Raw genomic sequence first — 5,533 nt, 5'->3', positions numbered from 1 at the left:
AAGTTTCACATGCAACATCTAGAACCTTTCGAAAATAGCATCATAGATGGTACATACAGAGATGCATCTTATCTGGAAAACTGCTGAAGCGGAAGGCGAATATTGAGCCTTCATTCATGTTAAAGGTCTTTGCAACTTTAGGCCAGTGCTTGTGGATGATTGACCGTCCATCCTTCGACCTCTTCAGGAACACTTCAATATTGAACCGTGGGTGTTGTATGAAAACTTTCCTCGCCTCCTAACCACATAGGTGGTTTGAGAGGTAATCATCAGTGAAGCCTGAAAACAAGGATGTGCATAAATATCTTCTCTATATTGGAAGTGGGGCAAAGGAATACAAAAAGGCAAGGTATAATAGTTAGTACCATCTTGTAAACCTCAGTGCTTCTCATTGTTTCCCTGCAACACATATAAGGTAGTTGGTAATCAGGTTAAGTAAGGGTTCGCATGTTATCAGTAAAATATGTTGATGATAAATAAGCACATTGCAGATTCATCAGATTAATTCAAGCCACATGGAAAACCCATTTATCCAAACCAAGCATGATTAAGAACTAGGAAATATAGCACCTGTATATGTTTCTCATGTATTAAGTGCAGCCCAATTCGATTTATTCCACACATGGTATACAATAACAGAATGCAGCCACAACAATTGAATATCACATTGCAGAATTGAACCGAACAGTTAACTAAACACCACAACAAATGAACCACACGTTAACTGAGCACCACATCTATTATATAATTAAAACAAGAGTAAAACAAGCCATCACGTTTGTCCACATATGTTAATATTTTTTACACCGTTTGATTAGAATAACAATGGCTGAGACTTAAAGTTTCTACGTAACATGTAAAAATATATGTACCAGAAGTATTGAACTTATATGTTGTCACGTTAGATGCATTGAACCATAACACTTGCGTGCACGGGAAGGACTACATGGATGCGTTTTGTTTGAGTCCAATACAAGCACACAGGAACTGATGCATGTCCGAATTGGAAGGAAAAAAGGGAAAATAATAAAGCTCTTACACATATCCGAGAGCAATATAGCAGGTCTACCTACAAACAGCAAGAGCCACATGTTTGCATGCATAGAACACACGAACAATATGGACTAGGCAATTGGCAAACAAAAAACAATTGGTTGTCCGATAAAGGATGGAAGCTGGTCTCTTCTCTCACGTGATCAATCTCTTCTTCCCTGAGGCAGGTTCCACGTCCCTTGCCAAACACGTTTTATAGAGAAGATTAATTGCTAGGGTTTCCAATTTCCTAGTGCTATAGCCGTCACTTCTGATCCTTCCTTCCCCGTTGTCGGCGAGGCTGCCTCTGAAGCGCAGCGCTCGATCAGCCTAGGAGAAGAAGATTAAGGCAGGTCTAAATCAGCGACATGAGGGATAAGGCGGCCATAACTAAGGTGACATATTGAGGAGCAGGACGCAGCGACAGGGAGGCATAGATTGCTTATTCGGGCCTTCGTCCACTTCTTCGCCTTGCATAAGGATATCTCCTAGCACCACTGCCTCCAAGAGAGGATGCATGTAACCACGGTCTAGCTGCAACAACTTACGTCTGAGACACATCCGCCTACAAGCAACCACAGCTGACGGCTATGTGATGCTTGAACTCCGACTCATCTTTGGATCATCAGTTCTCAGGTTTGTTCATCTTCTGCGTACCTCAATTTCGTGGCTTCTAGAACAAACAAATATGCATAGTTTAGATGTTAGATTCTCCATGGAAGTGGTTAGAGCCTTAGACTAATCATGTGACGCATGACCTTTCATAGCTACCTCTACTCTGATCGGATTTATACATCAAGGTTAATCTTATTTGCAAAGATACAAAAAATTATTTACATGATCTTCACAACAAAAATGTGTCACTGTGTATGAAAGAAAAAATATTTATGGCATTGTACATAATTTATTTACATATTCATCATAGCAAAAATGTGTCATTCTGCTTCAAACAAGTTGATGTTGATTTGAGCTAATAATACATGACTATTGTACCACTTACATGAGGAACTCAACAATATTTTTAATAGTGGAAGGAGGAACTCAAAAATTATGAGCAAACTGTGGTAAGTTTCCAATTCAGCAACTTTTTGATTGACCAACTTATATGACATGCACTTTTTCTAATAATTGTTCCATTTAATTTTTTTGAATAGTTGTACATTATACTAAGATTCGTTTTGTTTCCATTAAAATGATGTTGATTTGAGATAATAATTTCTATATGTACATGAGCATGGTAACAAGTACATGAGTAACTCAAAGAAATGTGGTATAAGTTTCTAAATCAACAACTTTTTGATTTGCCAATTATATAGAATGTAGGATCGTGAAGAGTTTTAATAGATATAGGTAATGGCAACATGCACATGGTCAATGATTTCAGAAGGTTCTGTAAATCTTGCAGTTGACCAATGTTTTAAGATGTCAATGCACACTGGATTTTTGTAATACAGTTTTCTTATACTACCATAATGAATATAGTTTTAGACCTATCATGTAGACATCCATGGTCCTCCCGAAAATATTCACTCTATACTTAATACATATGTTTAAGGTGCATGGTTTTACAATCTCTAAATTGCCTTCCAGATGCCCAGATGCTCGAAGGAATGTCTTGGTATAGCAGAAAATAAATCGTGCGGCGAGAATATCATAGCTTTCTTATATTTACATGTATGGATAATATTGAAGCATGCATCATGTTTACATGGTAGCCTCAAATTAGAAATAATTGCATCAAGGTATGCAATGAAATGTACGCAACTCTGAATGACATCTTTTCTTCCGGTTCAATATGTTTTCGTTATATCTTACAAACGTTTTGCGTGACCATGTTCAAATATCATGTGAGCTTGGCTTTGTCATTTGTCCTACATGGTTCATTACCTTTTATGGTATGGAGCTGTGTGTAGCAATGGTTTTATTTTCTATGGTTGGTAAATTGTCATTATATTATTTCCTACCAACAAGAGCACTGGTGAAAAATAGAATCTGAAATGGATACATGTTTTCTTTTAGAAAAGAGGATGACCCCTGGCCTCTACATCTGGGTGATGCATGCGAGGTAGAAGGACATACGTGTATTCCCTAGCATTTACATTGAAGCGAAGTTGTAGTACTGTATTGATAAGTCCGAGCTGAAGTGATGAGGCACCATAGATCATTGGCTAAGACAAAATGACTCAGGTATATATAAAGTACTACATGATATTGTTGTATAAGGCATTGTTAGGTTCTTATTTTTAGTTTCGCCAGTGGTTGGTGCTTAAGATAGCATGCATCATCTTTTCAAGTTAGCCAAAAATTTAGAAGTATTGAAAATTATTCAAGGTATGTACGGAAATGGATGAAGCTTCGACTCGCATCCCCTTTATCAGTTCAGTATGCTTAAAAACTGCAACGTTGTTCTGAGTGACCATGTTCATGTTACATGTTCGCCTTACACCAGCATTCATCCTATTGTGGTTCTTTCCCTCTTTCTGATATACTATGTAGCAATATGTTTCTTTCTATGGTTGGTAAATCATCATTCCACATTTTTCTACCAATAAGAGCATATGTGAAGAATATAACTTCAAATGCAATCAAATGTGCACATGAGGTAGCAAATCATACATGTCTACTATATGAGATTTAAATTGCAGGGAAGTTGTCATACCGAACTGACAAATATGAGGCATAAGTGATGATGTATTATGCATCATTCTTTAACAAAAATGGCTCTGGTATGTATAATCTACTGCACAATATTGTTGTATTAAAAAGACATATTGATGCCTTTTTTCGGGTCTTAACTACTTATTTGTAACTCCGCTAGAAGTGGATGTTAAACCTACATTTATGAAACACAATTATATTTGGGTTAATTTTCCAGTCAAGGTAGTGTATTGGCTCTCAAGAAATTTTCTCTACAACTTCTGCTAAGAACTTATCTGGTAATTATGTGTTTAAAAATTAGTATTTTGTATTTTTAACTATGACAAGGTAGAATATTATTTTGACCTGATTGTATTCATTGTATCATTAATTAGGATCGACCAATTTCCTATTTCTCTTGGTGGATCTGAGTTTCTCATCTAGCCGCATAGAGAAATGTATCGATATATGTGGGTTCCAACATAAATAAGTTGGTCTTATGGATAGCGTAGAAATGTAGGGTGCATAGGGTTTTTTCAGATGGTTTGTACCTGCCATATTATTCACGCATTACGTACATGTTATGAACATAATGGCTTCTTTCTACAGTCATTCTTGTAATATTTTGTTTCACTTATTAATCTACAAAATTTTATCTACTGCAGTGCTAAGCTTCACCTATGTTTTGAGAAGGTGAGCAAATTATTTTTGCCAGTTACTTCCATTCTGATATGCAGTCCTGCATCACTAATTCATGAGTGCAACTACTTCCGTTTTCTTTTAATTCCATGCAAGCTGATCTTTGCACGGGTCTTCCAAATTTTATTTGCAGTAATGTTTCTCACTTCGGCACATTGGTCATTATGTGGCTGACATATGTCTTTACCTATTTTAAGAAGATCAGCCTTTCAAATTTCAGAATGTAAAGGTTTAGGTTATGATCAGTGGTGGATCTAGGATTTGAAAACAGGGTGGTCCTCCTGAAAAAAATTGACAACAAATATGACATAGTGAACGCTCTAACTAAGTACCAATACCATAGAAATAGTTTGATATGGTCTTACAAACATACTAAAATTGTCAATTAAGTCTCAGTTTTGCATAGAAGACTTAGAGACATTCCAACTAATTTACTTTCAATCAATTATAAATTCATAATAACATAATTCAACGGAAATTATGTACTGAATGATGGGTAGTACATGCAAGAGCAAACCCTATAATCAAAACCAAATGGGCAGTGGACGAGCTGAGCTGGTACCGCAAATCAACACGGATGCTTGCTGGCTGGCTACTTCCTCTTGGCCGAGCGCTGATGTGCAGATTGGGCAGCGGCGCCGGCTTGTAGGGGCAAGACTCTGCAATTGAGGTGGCGCGGCCGCCGCCGAGCCCCAAACACCGAGCGGGCGGGATGGACAGGCTGTGGTCCTGGGCGCCCAACGATCGGCTACATAGGCGGGGACGGCGAGCGACGAGCGAGCGAGATGGCAGAATCGGGAGGTCGCGAGGAAGCGAGCGGCTGGCTCGATGTGTCGATGACTGGGTCTAGAATTATGGATGTGTCTCGGCGGCTAGGGGCAATCCTGGCTGCGTTAATTTTTTCTCAGCCTGGACAGAGGATCAGGAATAGCTATTTCCCTTTTATTTTTTTATATTATTTTCCTGGCCCATATCGATTATCGAATCAGATAGGTTGGTCCAAAATTCTAGGGTGGACCTAGCTGCCTTCATAAAAAAATTTACCCACGTCAGAACTTGTTGCATATTCTCAAAAAAAGGTCCGAACATCTCTATGAAATTTGTTTTAACCAGAGACATCCATAATATGATATTTCACCTTTCGTATTAATTGGATTATAAGATC

The 5,533-nt window shown here is 37.9% G+C and overlaps 1 long non-coding RNA gene across 1 annotated transcript; it reads right to left on the bottom strand.

Annotated features, from left to right (window-relative positions):
* Positions 1 to 253: 253 nt before the first annotated feature.
* On the bottom strand, positions 254 to 5,265 carry LOC119328287. Its single transcript, XR_005158906.1, has 3 exons — positions 4,931 to 5,265; positions 366 to 399; positions 254 to 279 (listed from the first exon to the last, which is right to left on the bottom strand). It is a non-coding gene; the product is annotated as an uncharacterized LOC119328287 (long non-coding RNA).
* Positions 5,266 to 5,533: the final 268 nt, after the last annotated feature.

The sequence above is a fragment of the Triticum dicoccoides genome, chromosome 7A (assembly GCF_002162155.2).
Source record: "Triticum dicoccoides isolate Atlit2015 ecotype Zavitan chromosome 7A, WEW_v2.0, whole genome shotgun sequence".
Classification (NCBI taxonomy): Eukaryota; Viridiplantae; Streptophyta; class Magnoliopsida; order Poales; family Poaceae; genus Triticum; species Triticum dicoccoides.
The sequence above is the reverse complement of the archived record's forward strand: the minus strand, read 5'-3'. Positions and strand labels throughout refer to the sequence as shown.